The sequence below is a fragment of the Phalacrocorax carbo genome, chromosome 13 (genome assembly GCF_963921805.1).
Source record: "Phalacrocorax carbo chromosome 13, bPhaCar2.1, whole genome shotgun sequence".
Classification (NCBI taxonomy): domain Eukaryota; kingdom Metazoa; phylum Chordata; class Aves; order Suliformes; family Phalacrocoracidae; genus Phalacrocorax; species Phalacrocorax carbo.
In genome coordinates this window covers 11,436,616-11,460,842 of record NC_087525.1, presented here as the reverse complement: position 1 = coordinate 11,460,842, position 24,227 = coordinate 11,436,616, and the positions used below count along the sequence as shown (strand labels likewise).

The following is a 24,227-nucleotide window of genomic DNA, read 5'->3' as shown; positions in this document are numbered from 1 at the left end:
TACCTTGGTAGCATTTGATTTCATCTGACCTCAAGTGGACTGAACTTCATCTGTTAAAAAAAAACCAGGGTAGTACTCTTCCTGATAAACTAAGACTGATGTGTTACTCAAACAACTCTTAGTCCCATCCCCAGAAAACACAAGTAATCTTTTTTTTTTCAGAAGAGATTACACATTTTTAAAAGTATAAAGAACTCAAAAGAAAGCTGTAATTATGGAATCAGAAGTGGTTTTTTAAGAAGTTAGCACTAGGGACTTATTCCTGCATACTTGGACCCTGAAATTTCTTTAGGCACTTATTTCAGAAAAAAAATTAATTAGGGGAATTAGAAGGAATATACCAAATAATAAACTGGATACTGCTAAAGTACCCTTTTACTCATTAGGATCTTAGAAGTTATGACCATAAAAAAAAGAATTTCAATCCTTGCATGACGATACAGAACTTGATTTGCAAGTCTAAACTCAGGCCTCAATCTCTGCTCCAGCTGAGGTGAATAGGTTAGAGTAAGGCAATGCTGCACCATGGAGAAAGTAATACACATGGGTAATTCCGCACAGAGACCAAGCTGCTCAGAAATCCTCAGCCATTTCAGCTATTAGGTCTAACAATTACACATTCAGAACACTGGAATGCTATACTGCCTGCAGGCCTTTGGCCACCAAATCATGGACCCTTTCAAGTTGACCTAAGATTTCTAATGACAGATTTGGGGAAAAAAAACCAAACAAAAACAACAACAAAAAACCCCAACCAACCAACACAACAAACCCCAAATAACACCACCCCCACCCCACCCCACCCCCCCAAAAAAAACCAAACAACCCAAAAAACCCACACAAAAAACACCCCAACCCACCACTACATACAGAATAGACCTGAAGGGCACACACAAACACAGGGCAGGAAAACTCATCATTGGACACGCTTTATAGTTATCTAAATACTAAGCTTTTTTTTTTTTCCCCCCCTTTCTCTTAGAAAACCCACAATGAAAAAAAATTGTGGTAAGTACTGGTGACAGGCCACTTACAGAGAACAATACAGATCTCTTCTGGTTAACTGCCTGGGATCAGGTTCATTTTATATAGCAAAACCACCTTTTATGAACAAATACTGTAAAAGATGGGCTGTATCCTGAAAAATAGCACTTTAAAAAGAATGACTAAATTAAACCCATAGCTTCTGCAGCCAGGGAGAGGTTTTTGTCAAAGCTCTACAGGCACCTGAGGCGTGATACTACCCAAGCTAAAAAGCACCCATCCGCTTAACGCTGCTGAGAGCTCCGAAGCGCTTGGTATTCCGCACACACCTTTGACCACTCTGACAATCCTGACATATGCTAACAAACTTAACTGACAGACGCTTTCCTTCAGACACATTTTAACAGACAAATATAGAAGTTAAAGCATCATCCTACAAGTTGTGGAGGAACAGGACGTTCCAAGATAGACCTTATGAGTACAAGTGACCATTCTCTGCTGCACTTGCTCAAGACACATCACTTCACAGACATGAGCACAAGGCTCAGGGAAGAAGGGGCAAAAGGGAGAAAACAGGCATAAAGTGTTTTTTAGCCAGTTAAGCATACCTGAGGTGAAGACGACTCCTGAACTATGACCACATGTTTTAATACATGCTTTATAGCAAAAACACACTCCAAACAAGAAGTTACTTTATTCTTGGGAGGTAGGGAATGTAGGTTAAACTACACTGTCTGAGGTCCAGAGTGGCATAAAGAATAACAGAAAAGCTTTTCCACCAACACTGAGAGAGGCCATTAGGGAAACGCATACATTTGTGATAGTTACATTGTTAAGTTACTTGTTTTGTTTTTTTTAAATTTCATGTTTATTTCACTTCCAGAAAGTTTGCTCTGCTGCAAGAAACTTAAGATACTTGACTTTGTTTCTTTAATGTGACTTTAACAAGAAAAAAAAGCAACCAACCGAAATCCAAACCCTCTGACACTAGCAGCTTTTTCTATTTAGTGAAGGCACAAGAGCCAGCAGCTGACACTTGAATCTCATCTCAATTCAAACAGGAAATACTCTTTAAAGAGTTATCAATTACAGACTGATTCACCCATGACTGCAGTGGATTCTCCATTGCAAGATGACTGCTAAAGGCATCCTTGATATACTAGAGTTAAGTGCACGCTGGGGTAGGCATTTATGTGAGTTTCCTTTTGCCCTGAAGTCCATGAACAGAGAACAATCCCAAGTAAAATTCCTCAAACCTGAAAACGACACTCCACCCGCCCCCCCCACCCCGCTCAGACTAAGCAAACAGAGCTCCCCACATGCAGGACCACTTTGAATTTAGTGGAGACAAAGTTCTGTTGCACAGAGCATGGACTATCACAGGAAGATCATTTATCTTTCCAGAGTTGTCCCACTTGCTGTTAATATTCTAACTTTAAAAAAAACTTTGAAAAAAATTCAAGTAGAGCTGTTTCAGTTATATACATTATTACACCCTGTAACACAAATACTTTAACAAAAGCTAAAATAAATTTTACAGATACACTTTAAATTATTAATTACCCTAAGTAATTGCTGCTCCATTATTATTTTCTGGGATATTCAAGAGGAAGGAAAACAGAGCATCTTTGCATGCTCCCTTAACTCAGGTATTTCATTTCCTACCCTAGTAAATAAAATTCTTATTTTAACCAAGAAAAAAAATGCAAAAAGGAGTTCAGATATACAGGTAACCTTTGTCCCTCTCTACACTGAGAATCATCTGGATTCTATTAAACTGTCAAGCAAGTACTAGGGTTAATAGAGAAATAAAAGAACCGGCAAAATGCTTAATGTTGGTAGCTTCTTCATAGGCTATGCTAAAGCTCTATATGAACTTCAGCCGATTTAACACTTCACATGCATGACATCTATTTTACAAAATTATACAGGCAAAACTGCAGCTAAATGTTTTTACTTACTATCCTAGTCTATAGAGCAGCTGCCTCCTCACCCTAAGCAACTTCTAGAACTATTTATAAAATAGCAATCATTACTGTGACTTTTGGGGCAAGGCAACAAAGACCTCCATATAAGGTTGACAGATTTTCTTATCTCATATGTTTCTGTGTTTTAATCTCCTAACACAGACCACAGACCATACATAGCATTACTCAAAGATTCAGCAAGAAAAGGGTCCAACTGCAGACAGATACCTCTTGGGCTCTGAAGACATTCAGCCTCATCTAGGTGTACACTGAAGTGACAAGCTTGCATATGACTTACCAACCAGAAAGCCACTGAATTTCTTTACTCCTTGCAGAAACAAATTTCACCCCACTAATGACTCACTGGAACTTCAGCATTCCCTGTTTGACAAGAATGATGGAAGACACTTGGAGTGCTGATTGATTTCAACACTGGATAGTTTGCAAGAATATTAATTGAAAATAGAAAAGAATCCCAGTTCAGGGTAGCAGCTTCCCTACTCAAGTAAAGAAAGGTGAAAGGCTGTCCAAGAGCAAATTGAAAGTAAACAAAAGAAAAAAGTCAGTTTTTCCTGAAGTGTTTTATAAAGGATTGGTTATTTACATTTTGGCTCAATTTTCTTTTTACAACCAAGGTACATCAATTAAAACTCCCATATGCATATCATATAATTAAACAAGATTATAAAAGGAAGACATATACACACACTATGACGACCACTTTTACTTGTTCAAATCTGAAATGCAATTGTTACAACTAACAATTGTGGTAAAAACGTATTGGTTATGGATTTAAAATTTATAAGATTACCTGTCTTGCAAAACCAAGAAGGAGCAAGTTCGATATTTTAATGTTTTTAGAATGTAAAACAACATAAGTGTTATTTATGCAGCCCCTTCCTTATAAACCACAGAATGTTACAAAGGATGAAACAACCTTCCACTTTTTACAAGTAGCTCTGAAAATTACTAAAATTGACAGAGAATTACACAGCCATGCGGCAGCAGGTGCCATTTGTAGGACTATCTTCCACATTGCCCCACAGAAGCACACAGCTTTCCTAACGATCAGCCCTACCAACTCAACCCAGAGCCAAAAATGGGTTACTTTCTTGGGATTGCATTAACAGTGGAAGATTCTGCAAAAAGAAAGTATGTACCCCAGATACATCCTTGCATTTACTTCAAGTGATTTATTAAAGTATACGTGACTGCAAGTCAGGAAATAGCTTCCAAGCATACGAAGAAGATTAGAAAGTCTGACGGTTCTGCTGGCTCTAGAAGAGCCATAGGACAAAAAAATAGTTACTAAAGTGAGCAGAAATAAATGAATATGTTTAAACAGAAGTTCTGCTGAATAGAAGCAGTACTCTTGTACATTCCTTCTCACATTAGTATATTCTCAAAACTAAAATAGAACAAATATTTGAGTAGATTTAAACAGAACCACACAACAACTCAATAACAAGCCTACAGCTCTTTATATTTAAAAAGAAAACAGAACTTGAAAGATCTAAGCAATGCAACTAAATCTTGATCAAAGCAGCATGCAATCATATTCTGGCAGTCACTAGGGCAGATGCCTGCCATTAGTGTAACATAAGCATCTCCATAACCTCACTCATCCTTATTTAGAAAGAAAAAGAATATCAGGAGTAAGAACAATAAAAAAAAAATAGGTTGAAGTTACAGGAAAGGGTGAGCTCAAGATGTTGTAATATATTTTGCTTGTGCATCTATGTCTGGAAGTCAGGTGAGACCCAGAAATTGTCCAGTTCTTTAAAATACAGGATATCTGTCTCTAATAAACCAAAATGTTATATGATAATTCAGTGAACTAATGATTAAATAAGTTTCAGACTGTCAAACTGCCAAAATCCCATGTAGATCAGACTACATGGGTCTTGGCCTTCCCTAAAAGCAGAAAGGGAGTAGGGAGCATAAAGAGGAAACAATGATGACACGGAATACAGATATGCACAGCCCAAAACAAAAACTCCTAATAGTGTCCTCATGCAGGACTGCCAAGGCTTGCAAAGGCATAAAATGGCCTCAGGTTGTTTTGTGTTTCCTGAGCCAACTTGGGAGGGAGAGGGGGCAACCCCCCAGTACATACTCTGCACGATACAGCTTCAAAAGCTTAAAGATACAAGCACTCAAGAATTCTTCTCATGAATGAAGAGCTTGTGGGCTTTCCTTGTCTACTACATGCTCACTCAGGGATAAAGTTTATCTCTTTGTCAACAGAACCTAATGCGTTGCAATTTGTACAGTGATAGCATCAGGTCTTCTATGCACAGTCCAGCAAACTGGTTTGGGGGAGGTGGGGTCTTCTTGGCTGGTGGTAGGGGATGTTTTCTTTTGTTAAATAAGCTGAGACTTGCTTGTAGTTACCCCTTGTTAGAAGCAGCAAAATATTTATAAGTTATCTCAAGAGGAACATTCTTAGATACTGAAAAGAGCAGCAGTTTGGATATGCAATTCTTATCATGCTACTTGTAACTTGATACTAAAATTGACAAACCATAAAGCAGCTTCAGAACCCCATTATCTGCCGGGGGGGGGGGGTAGGCACCTGATCATTTGAAAACTGCATTATCAAGATGCTCTTAAAGATACAGAATGTTATGCCAAATCCAGAAAAAACACTGGCAGGATGAAATGATATCCTTCTGTTCAAGTTGATAGATGAGACTTTCAAAGGTATATCAATAGGAGGAGGAAGAACAAGATTTCACCTTCCATCAGCTTCAAAGGTCATAACAAAAAAAAAAGTTTATCAGCAATGTATATAGGAAGGTGTCTTAAATAATTGAATAACTGAAAATATTTATACTTTGAATGGGATGAAGAGGAGGGAGACTGTTTAGGACAATGAAAGAGGTAAGGAAAGGAAATGGAGAGAGTAGCTTTGTTTTAGCTACTGCTCCTCTCCAGACAGAAGTTAAAATACTACAGAATTCACCCCAGCTGCACAGCAAGGACAGTACTCACCCCAAAGCTCCTCAGCCCTGCCATGCTGCTCCAGGTGTGCTGACTTCCTATAGAGCGGCACCCAAAAAAGCAAACTTTCTACTACACATGAAGTAACAACAAACAACTTTTCTATTACTGCACACTAATAATAGCACCTTGCTTTTCTACAGGTCTTTCAACACCTGGATTATTTTAAAAAATATTTTCCACATTTTAAGAAAATAATAATTTTAGACTTTTACAATTCCTACACTCTTCAGGCAACTGCTCTTTCTTTCATGTGGTTATGAATGTTAGAAGTTTTCGCAGCTTAAGCTCTAACTTTATATCTAAGTTGGATGTATGCTGACGAGCTAAAAGGGCTTCTTTTTCCTTAAAAGCCTGACAGGATATGACACTGAACAAAGAGAAAAGCCCATTCAATACTTTAGACTGTTCTGATGTTACGTTTTTAGGACAAATAATTGTGTGAAACGTCAATTATACAGCACCACCAGGATAGGCAGCTACCACTGAAAAGCAGATAAAGAGCTGTCCAAGCCACTGTCAGCAACAGTGAAACTAAAATAGTTTATGGAGAATCTAGGAACTATTGAAACCATTATTTCTTCTACTGCAGTACTAAGAAACACCACACAACAATTATAATGGGAAGTTGCCTATAATCTGGTTTTATCTTTACTACATTTATCATATCATCTTTATTTTATCCTCCTTCAAAAGGCTTCCTCTGATGCTATTCAGTTTATGCGCTACTAAAAAAACAAACATAAAAAGTGGCTTTTTTGAAAGAAAATTTTCAAATACAGCTGTTAACAAAGAATATTTCAGGGAAGGAAAAATTTTCACTTCTTTCATTAGCTAATCCTCTGCAAGAGCACCTCTACTGTGTGGCAGTAGTGATATTTAAATGATACATACACTACACACACAAACACACACACACAAAAAAAAGAAAACCAAAAGACAAGGAAGAAAGCCCAAATATCCAAGGAATTCCAAGGAAAACGCCCACGTTAATGCAAGAGGAAAACACAACCAAACAAAAAACCCCTCATAATAAAAGAAACATAGTTGTATTCGCCAGATATTTTCTTTTCTTTGATAGAACTACAGCCATATTTGAGAAAGCTTTCCAGTTCACAGATCCATTCTATTTCTTGTTGATGCTGCAATAAATTTTAATTAAAAACAGTGACAAAAAGGAAAACATCAAATGCACAATTTTAAATAAAAGCCAAGAAAGATACTAAATGCTTTTATTTCCACCTTCTAATGATGTTTGGGGGTAAAAAAAACAAGCCCTAGAAAAGAAGTAACAGTTGCACAACTGCTATCAACACACAATGTAAACAAACAAAGGAACATGGGGACAAACTTTTTAGTAGGGCCTGTTGCAATAGGACAAGGGGTAATGGTTTCAAACTACAGGAGGGTAGATTTAGACTAGATACAAGGAAGAAATTTTTTATGATGAGGGTGATGAAGCCCTGGCCCAGGTTGCCCAGAGAGGTGGGAGATGCCCCATCCCTGGAAACATTCAGGGTCAGGTTGGACGGGGCTCTGAGCGACCTGATCTATTGAAGATGTCCCTGCTCACTGCAGGGGGTTGGACTAGATGGGCTCTGAAGGTCCCTTCCAACCCAAACCATTCTATGAATATTCTGTTTTCAGGCTTAACTCATAGGTACCATCTTACAAGTAAACATGACTTGCAGGTTACCACTGGTCTTTTGAAGTTACCTTCATACATTTATATGTGCAGTACAGAAATTGTCATTTTCAGACAGTCAGAATTGAAAGAAGTAGTAACAAGATAGGCTAAAGAGATCTTACTCAATATGCCAGTACACATCTGATATTTGGGAAATATACAAAAAACAGGTGAAAAGGATTCTTGCCTTCGGTATTCGGGGAATTTTCTCTAGTTTAGTAATCTGCCCTAAGGTTTCTGGTCCTCCACCAAGTTCCAACATAGTTTAACAATTTGATTTAAAAATTTAAAATAAAAAGCATTCTCTGGAGTTGAGTGATAACATTCACATTTCATGACATAGCCAAGAAAAATCCGACTGGAAAAATAATGTAATGACTCACTTGTGCAAGACTTGCAGATAGCCAGAACACCACTTCAAAACCTGTCAGAGTTTATTACATTTTATTACAGAAATGATACCACTGTCCTTTCCTGAGTTAGAAAACCCGATGTGCATAAACTTATGCTGAAAAAATTTGCTGTCAGTTTTTGATTATAGCTATATAAAAATAATTGCTTACAGGCCAACAGTTCAACCTATAGCCATTTCACACCCTACCTCACAAAAAAAAAAGGAAGGAAGAAAACTACTTTTAGTTCACTTGGAAGTGAACTCCCCCCTTCGAAGTCCTACAACAGTATTTTAACATTTGCAGAAAAATCATGGGACAAGAAGTATTTAAAGGGTTACTCCTTCCCTGGCAAATTGTTTCTCATGTTTGTGAGCCATTGCCAAATCTAACACTGACAGAAGAAACACTTCAGAACTTTAACATTTTTTAAAGTCTTTCCATTGTTTCAAATACACTCTTAGAAACAAACAACAATTAACATCCATCGTACTATGTTATCTGTCCCAGGTCACAAACACCCATTACCTTAAAAACCGTAAGTAGTAACTGCTGTAGCAAACAACTATGTACTTTTGCTAATACAGATTCCAACATTTAAAATAAAATAGGAGCCTAAATCTGTTTGGATAACTAAGTGGTCAGACAAAAAAAAAAAAAAACCACGCAAAAAAACCCAAACAAAACCACAACCCCCCCAACCAAAAAAAAAAAACACACACAAAACAAAAAAAAAAACCACCAAACACACCAACACACCCCCCCCAACAAAAACAATCCCAAAACGCTAGGCATCCACCCAATAGCTCCCACTGACAAAATATTCAGATTGAGATTTTCAGATAGCCTGTAGCACTAAACCGTTTGGCAGCTCTCCTGCCTCAGTTCTCTGTATAAAGACAGACTTAATCAGGGAATAGAAGACTACCACAAATGAGGGGTAAACAGAGAAAATAGTCTACATAGTTCTTTATGCCCTGACCTAGACATTTAGAAAACCAGAACTCAGGCCACCTGAAATAAACAAGCCTTAGTTACAAGTAACTAATTTTAGAATTGAATTGAAAAGAATTCTGCAAAGGCTCCTTCTGGAGAAAGGCCTACTAGAAAAGCCCACCAATCCGACCCTAAAAAAGGGTCATCACTCAGTGCCACATCTATTAGCTGAGTTCTTCCCTCAACTGTGAAACAAAAGGAAGATGGTGGCACAATTGTAACTATATACACTGAAGTTCCAGTTTTCATTTTAACCCCCTCATAAACAATACAAATAAAATCTAACCACTGCAGCCAGATAAACTAACATAGCTGGTCTTGAACAAGGTCAAGCAATTTTTGCTCCTGTCCTCCATTCCCTAACTCAGTTGAGTGAAATCATGCCAATTAAAAAGGACTAACCAAGCAACCTGTTAGACTGGGTTAGAAATCAGATGAGACGTAAGCCGTCAGAGCTCCGGAGGAAGAGGAGGTGACCACTTCACACAAGCCGGCAACCCCGCACACCCAGGTTGCTGTCAGATAGAACCGTCAACTCAGAGAGGTTGGGAGAGGCCTCTAAAAGTCCAACCTCCTGACCAACACAACAGCCAAATTCAAAGTTAGGTTAGGTTGATCCAGACTTTGTCAAGTAATATCTTGAACACATCCAAGAATGGCAGTTCTGCAGCCCCAGTACCTCACTCACCATTCTAATTATTTTTTTTTAATCCAGTAAGAAATTACCTTGCTGTAACTTGTAACCACTAATTTATCATCCTTTCAACAAGCACTCCTGGGAAGACTCTAGCTCCACCATCTCCAGAACACCCATCAGGTAGCTGAAAACAACAAACAGATCGTTCCTCAGCCTTCTGCAGGCTGAACACATCTGGCACTTGGCAGCCCCTCTGCTGCAGGCCACGCCATTCCCTCAGTCTGTCTCTTGTACTTGGGGACCCAGACCTGGAACACCAAGCCTGCAGCCTGCTGGCTATGATTTCTGTTCTAATTCAGCAGAACAGCGAGTCAGAAACCAAAATATTCAGTCTTGATCCCACTATTGTTCCCTCAGTTGCAGACCAGAGCTAGTACCCCATGTAGCCAAAGGATGACGATCCTCAAATAACAGATATGATGGTTTTGGTGTTGGGTTTTTTTTTTTGCTTGGTTTTGATGGGTAGGATTTCTGACAGATCAGGACAATGAAATGACTTAATCTGGTCACCACAATTACTACATGGAATACAACAAAAGAAGTGAAAGGTGCAGAACCACCCATTATCTCACTGCCCTATCAGATAGGTGAACAAACAGAGCCTTACAGCAAAAAGCATACAGCACATATCCTCCATTTGCAAGGTTGTCAGCTCAAATACTGTGTTATTTTAGTGCCAAAATAATTTTGTTGCTTGCCACAGCAGATTAAGGGAAGTGTTTTTATGAAGATCTATGCAAACATTTTGCAAGGTAAGCATGCGTGGGCAGAAGCAACGTAACTCAGATACGTTTGTTGCTAACTCACAGCATGACTGCAGCAGCTACACTCGATTTCAGCTAAGGCATAAGTTGCGTGTTGGTGATACAGTTTTACGCAGAGCTTGGCATCTGTAATTTACCCTGGACCTCAGCACACGGACTTCACCATCAGTTAGACTACTTCAAGTTTCTGAACTGGCACAAGTACCCACGTAAAATACATTATCAGTGCATTTATAGTCCTTTTCTCACTTCTCAGCATTATAACCACTGAGATCTCAGTTTGAAAATGATTAAACTTATCTGAACTGCACTGAAGCCCATTACAGATGTACACATTGGAACAGAACCAAAAAGGCTTTTTTTACATATATGTATCAGTTACCTTTATATATTCTCAACAGCAGCTGCGTCCACTGCATACTGCTTTTTGGGAAAAAACATCTTTTTAACCAATCCTACACACATTTTGAAATACAGCATGGGACACAGTAAGTTTAGAAAACACTGAGAAGAATTTGGCTAAAGAGTACATGAGGTGATCAAGTAATTTATTTTTACTATATATAGTCTTACGAAGAAAATTATATACCATCCATTTTCATTTTTGCTCTTAAGGTCAAATTTTATTGACCTTAGGGTAACCTGAATCTTCCCAAACAGTTTATGTTCAGATTTTAAACTTGTGGAGTGGACAGTAACCAAGTCAAGACTAGATTTCTCCTGTCCAGGCTGATGAGAAGAAAAATTCCCCAACCTGTACCAGAGACAATTCTGGTGGGAGAGGTAAAAGGCACAAAAGACTCACAGTGAAACAGAACGAATCAGTTTGATCCCTTCCTTTTGGGAGAGCTCAGGGATGGAGCAGCAGCAACTCTTAGAAAGAATTTTCATCAGAACAAGATACTCTTTGCGAGTGCTTCGTTCTAACTAGAACTGCAGAATTTTGACATAGGACTCCCCATTTCAGTGGGCGATTGCCTTTATTTGTGGGAGGAGGGAGGGGAATAAAAGGAATTCCTTTGACAAGAGAGCTGCACTGCTAACCACAACCAGGATCATTTTACCTCTTTTGCTACAAAGAGGTTACATGCCATGAAGTAAAACCCCATGATCCAACAGCTTCATATTATTTTACAAATAATACAACTCCAGCCAGTTGCGGGAAAAGATATTTTTTCAATTGATTTGCTCGGTACATTTCACAGCACTTGATACACACTGGATTCATCATTTAGGCTCCAGTAAATGCGGTATGTCATGCCCTTGCTGAGCCTTTCCCTGAACAAAACTGCACTTAGCTCTTGAAGGAAATCTAGAATCGTTATTTGTCTCATTCTTGTGATATCATACAGAAGGTAGAGGGAAAAAAGTCAACAGTTGTGGACACCTGACTGGCAGAATAATTTACAACCTGAATTAAAAGGGGGAGATCACCACCGAAACCCACAACACAACATGGTCAGAGTTTCAAATTAAGATTTCCTCCTTCATTTCTTTTACCTGAAAATATTTATGCAGCCTCAGAGAAGTACACAAGACACATGTTAATGACCCTACAGCAAGAGCAGACATAAGCTGACGTTGCTGTATCTTTGCCTTGTAACAACTACAATAAATATTCCACAGAGTATTCTGTTCCAAAGTCAACTTGAAGCTCTAAATACAAACATGGTTCTATTATAAAAAAGCCTTAATGATATTCTCCTGCAGTTGGTGTTTTTTTTTTTTAAAATGGTGAAGGCTTTAAGAAGTGTGCACTAAGTACAAAACCGTTGATCTGCCAAGGAACAACCAAGTACTGCTGCAGTGCACATATTAAAAGGGAATTCTACGATCTTTAAAACACGTTACTTCAAATTGCTATTTTATATCCATGGGACGAGATGGGAAAACACACAAAATTCACAAACCTGCATCTCCATAAAAAAGTGAATATTTACCTAGAATTTACATAATACTGTAAATGTAGGTAGCAACTTGAAAAATGAGAAGGCAATAAACACATCAGGTAATTAACTTTCTAGCTCTCAGAGAAATATTTTTAGCACTAAAATCTCTTTCCAGAAAGTCCTTATAAACACTGTTATAGCTAAGCAAAATTAAACAGAGCCGCAAGGATTTCTGATATCTAAAAATACTTCAAGTTCTTTCCGAATAAGTTCTTATGCTTACTCGGAGGCATCCCAAAACCCCGAACTCCTCGAGAAATGAGAGGTGCTAGACGAGACGGTCTCTCTCACACACCTAGGGCACCCGCAACGCCAGGAGCGGCCGCAGAAGGAGCCGCAGGAGGAGAGCGGCGCTCCCCTTCCCGGGCCCCTTTACGGCGGACCGCCCCGGGGCTCGCCCAGCCGAGCGAGGCAGGGGAGGGGCCGGGGCGGCGGAGCCGGCACCGGGACCGGCGGGGGCTGCGGGGCCGGGGCGCGGGCCCGGTAACCCGATCTCCGCCCGGCCCGCAGCATTTAGAAAGTCGGTTAACCTCTCGAAGTGGCATCGCGGCGCTGCCTGGCGGGGCGTAGAGCTGCCCGTGCCCTCTCCCGAGACAGCACTTCCCGGCGTGAGGCGGGGGGGACGCGGCTCCTCGGCCCGGCCGTGAAGGCCCCGTTCGGCCCGTCCCTCTCTACGCGACTCCAAATTCACCCGACTTCCACTGACCTTAGGAACGAACAGATCCTGCTCAGAAGCAAGGAATTAGTGGGAATAGGGGATGGCTCTTCTTCACCTCAAAAGCCTTGCCTCTCAGAGCCAAAACATGCGTGTACGTCAAACACGGCAGAATTTCATTCAGAACGCCGCTTCATAACCCCAAACGAAAGGGACAACTTTGTTATGGATCCACTTAATTTTTCAAACTATACACATATAGCTTATTTAGGATACAATGACACTATAAACTCTGTTTTCAGGTCAACTGCATACATGCACAGAAATAATGATATCTTTAAGGTTCTTTCCAACCCAAACCACCCCACGATTCTATGAAGTTACCTTTCAAGAGGACGTATGAGCTGATCTTACAGATACACAAACTGTCTCCATCTATTTTCTCTAAAAGATAATATTTCTGTGGTATGGAAAAAGGCTGTTGCAATTCAGAAAAATAAAAGTATTTTGTTGTAAACAAATCAGCCAAGATTTTTACCATGCTGAACATACTGAAATTACTAAGATATCATTATCCTGCTAGGTAAAAGATGAAGACTTGAAAAAAAAAAGTTATCAATCATTCTAGTAATAGCATAGTGGAAGAAGAGAGAAATAATAACTTGAAAAACATTTTTCCAGCAGAAATTTTACTCATTAAGCACACTACCCAATGTTATTCTATCAGGAACGGGAAAAAAAAGCCCTCAAGGTATCTCAGGAGCGTGCAAGTCTTTAAGGCATCGGTGTGGCAGTGAGGAGCTCACACTATCTCTTGTACAATTTCCATAGGACGTGGTTTATACTTTTGTTGGCTTAACTAAAGGTGTCACTGCAAACCGGTGGTAAGAATGACGATTCTTCTGCAGCTCCTCCAAGAGGAGACCTTTGGCCAATGTACACTGTATCTGTAGAATCACTGTTCATGTAAAAACATCTCACCAGCAACAGAGGCTGCCAGAGATTCTTCACTGTCAAGTTCTAGGCCTAGGTTTTCAAATATATTTAAGAAGTCAGAACCAGAAATTCAGAGCTGAGGGGTCTTTATATTTGGGATCTGTCACTCAGTTTCTCCTGTGTTGGTTCCCAACTACAAAATGGGAACACATTCTAAACGTTAAGAAATGTTGAACTGAAGATCTGTTTTCATGCTAAAACCCCAGAATATAGTGATGAATGTCAAAAATCACTATGATGAGGGCTTCCAAAAGACTGTAAAATTTACTTATATTTGCAAGACCTCCTTTTGTTATTTTACAGAAGGCAAAATAGTAATTTTGCTTGTATGCGTCATACACTATACATATCACCTTTCAGATTATGCAAAACTAAATCTTTTAAATCTTTGCCTGAAAGAACCTCTCTCATCTGTTATTCATCCACAGAATTTATTTCTGGATTATTTCTGATCTAAAATTTGTAACGGACAGCTGAAATTCAAAGTAGGATCACAATTTCTAACCGACAGTGTTCTCAGTTCTCAGCATTTCTATATTAACCTCAAGGTAACAGAAAATGCTCCAAATATTCTAAGAAATCATCAGTTATTTTACTTTTAAAATACATTTAGTAACACTTACTTGGTTGAAATAAAATATATTCGAACTGTTGGTTAGAAGTGGAAGAGCGAGTACGTTTACACATTAAAACCGAAGCTCAAAACACCATAACGTGATTACCTGACAGCTATTAAATGGCAATGGCTTGGAAGAAGTTATTAGGGTTGATTCTCTTTCAGAAGTCATATATAACAGTTCCACCCTTAGCATCCTCCCTGTAGTTGTCCTTTGTTGTTTGGGTTTTTTCACAAACTTCCCCCTCGCTCCCACAGGTCACGTTTTGGTCTCGAGACCTATTATTGGGATATTTCACACAAGCACTATATATCAAGAAAACCAAGACAGCCTTAAAAATACAAAGTAATCCCGAAGGCTTCAACAGGGGTCAAACCCACTGCACTAAAAATAATGTATACATACTTACTGAGGATTCTCTGCTAACGCACTGTTCTCCAAAAGAGCAGATAGAAAACATGACTGTGATGTTTTATGAGGACATTCACAAATGACTTTAGTACTTCGGTTCAGCACAAGTTTTGTGCCAACAAAGATTACAACCAGTAACTGGAGGGGAGGAAAAAAACAACAACAACAAAAAAAAACCAACAAAAAAACAACCAAAACCAACCAAAAACCCCAACAACCCTAAATTCACATCGCCAATGGAAATTAACTGTAACAAATTAAAAGTAATGTCAAGAAATATACCTGCTTATAACAATTTTTATGTTTTCACAATCACAACCTTCTCTGAAAGCTACATACCACATATCACAGAGAAATACATATATGGTGACAGAAGAGACACAAAATAGATTACATAAGCTACTGTTAATAAGTATTGAAAGGGAAAATGTCCTTTAACTTCATTTAATTTTGCGTGCATGAGCAATGCAGACCCTGACATGTGTCATTCTAAACAAACCACCCTTTTGAACACACTTCACTTCGTATGAGAAACGTGACTGTGAACATTGCTGTTTTAGCAAGTGCCACTTCAGACACCAATCTAACATAACTGCGCACAAGCAATCCCACTGAGCTGTAACTGAACTGAGTCTAGCCAAATACAGCTATGCCTATGTATTGCTGCTTTCAAGAGCAGAGAAACAATCTTTTGAAAGATGTATCAAAATTACTATTTTAAATAAATTTATTTTTGAAATATACTTTTAGAAGTTTGCATTCTCAATTAAAATTAAAAACTCAGCAGTATTGGCAAATTTGTTTGCTTGAGGATGAAATATTTCCTAACATGCCTTCAAAAGGTACAAGTTCTAGATGATAATGCTTCCCACTGAAAAGAAAATTCAGTGCAAAAAGAGTAGCAGTCAGCAAATCCAGCATTTTCAAAAAACAAGTGAATTTGCAACAAGCAGTTTATACAGAATCTGTTTTCTATTACAGTATAATGGGTTCAGTAGGTGGAGGAGTGCGGACTGCATACATACTAATATATAAACATGTGGCTGCATGGGTACTCCTATGACCTTGTCAGACATTTCAACGCTATATTTTTAGATTATTCTCTCACACCAACTGCACTGTTAAGATTGCATTTAATTCCACTATGTCTATTGTCAAAAAGCTAGTCTTCTGCTTCAACTGCAGCAGTTCTTTGAAAAAATACATTTTAAAAGACTGTATTTAATTCTCAAATATATTTCTTTATTCATAGCTATGAGCCAGCTTCGCATAATACACAGAAGGGAGCATCCACATTTCACTTGTTAGATGCTGTCACTTTAAGCTCCTTTTGACTGACTCTGTAAAACTCCTTGGATGTGGGAATAGCATGCATGTTGTTATATCTGTCCCTGCTATATAAAGATTTTATTGTGCCTCCTCTCTGTTCTACTAAAGCCTAGGCTACATGAGGGAAACAGAAGGAAAAAAACTTAGCTGAATTGATCTCTTCCGCCCTGGCAGTGATGCCAAACAAACACCTATGGTATTTCTGGTTCTTTTATCTCAAGTGATTCTTTAATCTCAAATTTTCCTCTTTGTTCAGGGGTGGGCAGAGGTCATCACACATCAAATAAATTGCACTATGAGCAACAGACCTAGGAAGGCCTGGTTTCCTACAGATTTATGTTCTATTTTGGTATGTATCTTTTCCCAATGTAATTGCCCCAGCTCTCTCCCTATATACTGTATGATTTCACTCTCTCCGTCCTTTGCAATATATCCATTTCCCCACTCACACGCATATTCCTCTAACCACAGTGTTCTCTCCCTTTCCCTCCCACATCCTCTGGTGCCAAACAACAGGTCTCACTGGCTGGACAGTATGTGCATATTGACTTCCCCCTTATCAGGTGTAACAAGTTTACTGAACACTTCTGATCATAACATCCTTCACCTCTGGGGACATTAACACAGCTCAAGACCTTTGAAACTGAAAGAGTGTGACATCCACTCCATAATCTTACCAAACATCTAGTCTTCAAGCCTGCTGATACATGCAGCTTGTCTTTGAAGTTTTAGGTATTAGGAATTTTCCAAAATACAAAACTTTACATGCTATGTGAGACAGAAACACTAAACAAAACTACAAAACAAAGGACAACTGCAAAAGAAGAAAAACAAGGAGGAATGTGAGGATGGGAAAGTAAAGCTTCTGCTCAACCCATTTTTGCTTGGGGGGGGGGATATACTCAATATACACTAAGAAGTTACATGGAATCACTATTATTCAAGCTCATGGAAAAAAGTGCTCCAAAACAGTTAGCACTTCCAAACGGCAGCCTTACCCACAAGAACACTACACTACAACTAAGCTGTGTCTGGAAGGGGCACTCCTGTTCTGGGCACCAACACCAGCACTTGGTCTGCCCCCACAACCGCAGCTCAACTGGCAAGAAGTGAAGCCTACTGAAGAGGTAATCAGCTTTCAGCCAGTTTAAATTCCTACAGCATCAGAGGAGTGCCAGCCAGTGCTGCTGTAAAGCAGGAGGCAAGAACGCACAAGGGTGGCATTAACAGGGAGTAGAACTGGCCCTTCGAGTGTACTCGGCTGCTAAGCTTGCTTATCTACAGCACAGAACTGCCCTCTTCATCTGCTAGTTAGTTATTCATCGAGCAGATTTTCATTGCAGACATCAGTGGATGTCTACCTGGCTGCACTCCTCCAGTCCAGAAACTATTACCAGTCTTTCCACACTAAGCAAAATGAAGAATCTGAACAGAAAGTGTTCAAAGATAAGGTAGACACTAACATGTCACTTCATGTTTGATGGAAATATCATTAAACCAAACCCAACGAAAGTGTCAATGAAGGCAGCTAGATGCCAGTGCAATATAAAAAAAAAAAAGCTGTAGGCGTTGCAGACACTACTGAATGTAACAGCAGAGGAGCTGACGTGCCCGGGTGCGCGTGGGTGTGATAAAAGGCATACGAATTAGCCTACTGCACTGTAGCAGATGTCTAGCCGAGCAGCCTGTTTGTCACACTGCCTGCTATCAGACCAGTTGGGAAAGAAGGAATAGCAGAGTCCTCCCTGGCTCCATCCAGAAGCCTCTGTAGTTCCTGACCTAGAGCTGGACACAAGTGACTGTGCTATTGCATTCAATGGACACGTCCTTCAACAAATCTGTGTGATTGCAAACCTGCACAATACTTTCATCCCCAGCTACATATTCTGGCAGCAACTCTTCAACTACAGTATTAGCTGTGAGGAGGGAAAGAAACACCACATTTCACTTTGCTTGTATCCTGCTGTTCCCTTATACCATGGAGTTTAAAAAAAAAAAGCAGTGAAAAATTATTTCCCATCAGTTTCATAATGTCATTTAAGGTTTGACAGATTATCATCACCATTTCCCTCTCCACTGTTTATCTTTCCCTGACTCAAGAAGCCCAAGCCTATTTAGTACTGCATCCCATTTGTTACTGCTGGGGGAAGAAAAAAACTGAACCAAAACAAACAAAAAAATTACCTTCTAGTTTTAATGGGATTGTTGAAATTGTGTTACCAGAGCTACATAACATGCATGCCCTTATATAATGAATGTGTACAGCTGCATAATCACATTTTTTAAAAAAAACTTATAATTACTCTATAGACTGCTGCTTCAAAATTGGCTAAACTTATTTAAGACTGTGCTGATGGTAAGAAGGGAAGGGCTGCCCCTCCTATCCCCTTACTCCTCATTATGGTCTCACAGTGAGCTGGAACTACTAAAAAATTCAGTGGTTTTTATAGGGCTAGTTTTCAGACAGATTAGCAAACAAATCCAACCTTCCACCTGGCCACAATTACACATATACAAAAGTGACAGTGGAAAGACACAGCCAGAGGGAAGGGGGGGTGGGGGAAGTTTTAAACACCATAAACAGATAGGTGCAATCTGAAGTTGGAGCTTCACAGCAAAGAGCTGTTTGGAAAACTATCCAAGATCACCCCAAGTGTTAATACCTAATTTAGAGCCCATTACTGTTTTTCATCTGAATTAAATTACCTTGCACTTACTGTACCTCATCTGATATTTTATCATCCAGGCATTCAGTACTGCTACAGCCAGTTTACACCACCCGTATCAGCTACATGTTTCACCACCTCCCCATCCACTCCCCTTTCCACACTATTTCCAAACACACAGAACAGGCCCTGTCACTTGCTTCCAGCGAGGCTGTTAGCACCTCTCTGCCATGACGGTACCTGCTGATTTCTCCCTGGGAGCCCAGAACTGGCCAGGGCCTTCCAGACGTGCCTCACCAGTACAGAGTTGAAGGGAGGTGATCTGCTACTCCCCAGTCAGCTAGTTAGTAATTTCTTTGCAGAATGCCATCAGACACTCACCAATATCACCTGCGCTGACCTGCTGCTAGTCCTGACCCATAAGCTCTCAACTGACTCCTCACCCACCCAAAAGGCAGAGCTCCACACACTCCCATGGCGTCTTGGAAAACAAAAAAAACCCAGCCCCCACAACACCCTGCACCCCTCACCATCCCTGCCTTCCCGAAGAGCCCATAACCTATCCTGGCAGCACTCCCGCCGTGTCAACTATCCCACCACATCTCTGATATCAACAAGATTGCAGCCATGCAACTGCACGCAGACCTCTGATTTTTTGTGTTTGTGCCCAGTCTTTCCACAACATATAGCAAAGGGAGTCAAATCTGAAAAATAGAGTATTAAACTTAGTCTGTGCAGAGGGAAACTTTGCACTAGCTACACTTTAATAGCCTGAAACCTCATTTCACGCTATGGCAAAGTTACAGATGCTGGAGGGAAAAATCAAAAGCGACAATGGAACAATAACTACTTGTGGAAATGAAATGCATGGATAAACACGGAAAGAGGTGCTATGCAGTTTTAGACAGAGAAAGGAGATACACAGTTCTGTTGCTCTTACCCCCAGGTAAGAAGCCCTGTAGAGGAGGGCTCTGGTGACGGGCAAGTCCCACACCTCTGCCCACCTCGCCCTCCTCACTGAACTTCAGCGCTCAAACCCAGCAAGCCTTTCTTTCCAGCTTCTCACTGAAAGCAACCTGAAGGAGAATTATTTTACCTTCAGTTGTTCCAAGTAAACAGAGTAAAAAAATATATTTCTGTAAACAATTACTTCTTCCAAAACCAGATACACTGAAACTGATATTCAACATTACTGAAAACCATGACATTTATCTTGCATAACCCCAAACTTTAAAATTTTGGCTAAAATTCTTTGCAGCAAAAGTCAGCTTGGTTCTTATCTTTTTACAGAGCAAAAATCATCATAGGCTCTTACACTGACTAAACCACTGTTTACATCATTACTCAAACCAACCCCTGCTCAAAGACCTGCTCTAACTTATGTATATCTCAGTACCAACAGGTAACTGATGAACACCAACACAGTCAAAAACAGTACAAAGAAAAAAAGAACACAAAAGAAAATGTAAAATTACACATTTTTTTATAACCTTCTCAACAGCTTAGAGAGACCTTTTCAAACTAAAATGGTTTACCGTTTTAAGATACTGTATAAAAACATGCTGTGGATACACACTTAAACGTATTTAACATGCACTACAGTCTCAACTAGCTCCTGGTTACTGGGATGTAGGAAGAAGCTTCCACAGAGCAGTAATTCCACAGTCCGGTGGAATTCCACAGACAGGCTGCTGCACACTGCCTTGCACTTTCCTCTGGAGTGATACTGCTGGCCGTTGTTGGGAGCAACACACTTGAGGCAGGTTTCTTTATTTGTAACATTCTTTCCTCACTAGTGCACCCTCATTTCATATATTTGGTTATTTTTCCTGTATCCAACCTCACCTCTGAAATTAAGTGAGCAGAAATTAAAAGATACTCATAAAAAACTACCAGGAAAGAAAATCACAGAATTTCATTGCAGCTAACAACTGTACACACTATGGATGCTTAAGGACAAAGGAGGAAGTTCTTACATCAGCTCACCAGCTCTCCTCTCCACCGCTATTCTTCCCCCACCCCAGGTTCCTAAGACTATTACCAAAAGTATTAGAGATGTAAATATTATACAACAGCATTTGAAACTTTGAGAAAAAGTTGACTAATGCCATTTCTGCAGCAGAACCTCTGGCTAAGGAATGCACAGCTGCCAAGCAGATGTATAATTTCAGGATTTAGATTCCATTATTTCAAGGGTGATTTTTTTTTTACTAGATGTTTTCATATTTTCTATTTCCATCTGGTTTTTTGACCTCCCTCAGTTTAGTCCCCTCCTTTCTGTTTTAGTTCATTATGCCAAAATAATTTTCTAAATTAGAAACATCTCTCTACATTTAAAAAGTTGTGAATTTGAAGAGAGGTGGGGGAGTGAAGCAGGGCCAGGGGCGGAACAAAAACAGACAGTTCAACAGAGGCTTGGGTTTGAATAAAAACTGTCCTGTCTGGGTCGAGTTTTATTTTGCAGTTCCTGGTTTAACCCGAATTGGCGAGTCTCTAACTGCATTCCTTCCATGAAATTTTAAGTGCAGGAAACTGAAGAATATCAGCTATACGGGAATGTTCCTACACTTCACCAGAGCCCTCTGCCCTAACTTCAGAGTAGGACAAGGTTCCAGGTTTTGATTCTTTCTTTTTTAGAGTAGTATTAAATCAATTATAGTTGTAAACTTAAAAAAAAATTACCAAAAGAGCTTTACAAAGCATATAAAGATTAGCATGAACCAGTACCAGTGGTTGTCAACTTAAATCAATTCAGTAAAGAATCAATTAATGCAAAAGTAGTAAAAAAAGAAGTAAAATAAAGTGGAGTTAGCATCGTTCAAAAAAATTTCTGTTCATCTAACCCAAGTAGACGACTAGGTCATACAATACTGTCTGTCTGAAACTTTGGTCCACACCATGAGTTTTCAAGGATTATCACTAGTAGGATCACCAGTTCAGCTCAGCAAATGAGAAAGACTGGCTGCAAAACCTACCAAATTTTTATTTTGTTTTAATTTTAAGATCATGATAATAATTTGCCTGGGTGTAGAAGGGCACAATCTTCAATCGTAATGAATGTCATACACTTCAGAATACGCTTTCAGAACATTTTCTATATTTTTGCAAAGAAAGATCAAGTGGTTGTGAACTAGTAAATATAGAAGAAAATTAGAAAAATAAATCAATACATAAAAACAAAAAGAACTTCCCATATCCTACATCATCGGGGACATTTCTGCTTAATGCTCAGTAACACTACTGATTTTCTGATTATTGCTAAATTCCCTTCAATAATCTGAACAGAAGCTAGACCATGGTTTTTTTGGGTGTTGAGTCTCAGAAGAATGGCTGCACCTCATTAGCTGGCCATGCCTTCCCTTGCCCTGTCCCAAAATCCAGTGTCTCGTAATCAACTCTCAGTTGTCCAGGCCAATGTCTGACAACAGCAGGGCTTGTCCCTCGGACACCACAGAGCAGGGTACAGGAGGGTTTCTGAAGCCTTCTCCAAGGCATTCTGTAGAAGATAAATTTCTCTTCCATGGAGAAGGATATGCAGCAAGGAGGAACACATTTTACACAGCTTTCTGGTTCTCTCATTCACATTTCCAGTCACTCAGGTTGACACTCTCTTCCAGTAAGCCACTCCTGTTCTCGTACTACTCTCCAAGTTCTTTCATTCTCAAGCAGAGGGGACAATGGGGTGATACAGTATTTCCTATTTCCAGTATCCATTCTTCCCGGTGAACAATTCCTCACAACTTATCTGTTCGTGCTTCCTTTTCAAACCCTCTATACCCCTGCACAACAACACGGGACAGCGCCTATGCCTCTGTGTCACCATTACACTGAATTTCCAGAACAGAGAATAGGAAAAAGAAGGATTAATTCAGAAAATTGTATTTGAGCTTATTTGCCACTTCTGTATCCCCAAAATTCTGACTCTGAGCACATAATGTACTCATTTGCACAACAAATCTTTCATGAGCAGAATATTAATTCTCTACAGAAGTTAAATCTCTGATGACTTCAGTCCTCCTGCTGATTTCCAGTCAAGTTTGGGATCAGTTTCTCACAGAGGAAGTCTGAAGGCCTATGAACATTTTTTTTCCCCCAGTCAAGAAAAAGTTGTTAATAATTAACACTATAAAGATGAGAGACTTCAGGAAAAGCAAATTTAGACCATTTCAACAGCTACAGCAGTGAAAAGGAGACAGCTTCCATGAAGCAGCTCCGTATCCTGGTACATATCTTCTGAGACTTATTCCCTGCTACATCTGCTTGTACTTCTATCAGTCAAAACACAGCAAGATTGACAGTTTTCTCTTTAAGATGGGGAGCTGAGGGAATACAGACACAAAGAACTGCTAGTCGCTTCCACATTTTATGCTAATTAAGTTGACTGAAGCCACCTCCTGAAGCAATTATCTGAGGAGACACTGAGAAAATTCAAGTGATTTCATATTTTTGTAAAAAGCATTGCTGCTGTTTTAACGTATGATGAAAATTAAGCTACAGTACTGCAGAGCAGAGTTAGTAATACTGATTTTTTTCCCCATTTAATGCACAGCCAACTCGTCACATACTAAAATTACATTTAAACTTACTGAATTTCCCAAAATAGCAAGGAAAATACTATTTTGGGCGAAAAAAATGAGTGTCAGTGCATTCAGACACATGCTGCAGGTACGCACCCTATGAACTACTACTACTTCACAGATTTCATCTTATCAGAACCTTTTAGAACAGTGAAATGAAGTTCATACCCTTCATGCTACTTGGAACACTTCCCCCGCCCTTCCCAACGAACACAACCACCAGGGAATGTGTCACAGACTCAGAGATGACTTGCAGGCTCCATTACCCCAGTCGCTTTCCCTGTAACAATAGGTGTTCCTGCAGAAATTCTGAGGCGGTAACACACCAGACCTTAAATAAGGCTTTGCTGTTGCTTCTCCTTTCACCATGCGCGTACGATCTAGGAATATCATCACAATCATGAACTAGAGTTTATTTCTTTAATTCTTATTTTGAATTTTATTAACCAGACCATCATAAAACAGTAAACCTAACTGAAACGGGAAGGCAACTACAAGACACCCATTAGAAAAATGGCAGGCAATAAAACTATCTGG

At 39.5% G+C, this 24,227-nt stretch overlaps 1 protein-coding gene across 4 annotated transcripts in view; it reads right to left on the bottom strand.

The window, feature by feature from the left end:
* Positions 1-24,227, bottom strand: part of BMPR1A (bone morphogenetic protein receptor type 1A) — an 85,543-nt gene that overhangs the window by 56,908 nt on the left and 4,408 nt on the right. Inside the window, exon 2 of one of the 4 annotated variants that reach the window (XM_064464810.1) lies at positions 4-50. The exons of the other annotated variants lie outside the window; for them this stretch is intronic. The gene's annotated coding sequence lies outside the window, so the exon portion shown is untranslated. The remainder of the gene's footprint in view (positions 1-3; positions 51-24,227) is intronic. 4 annotated transcript variants of the gene reach the window in all.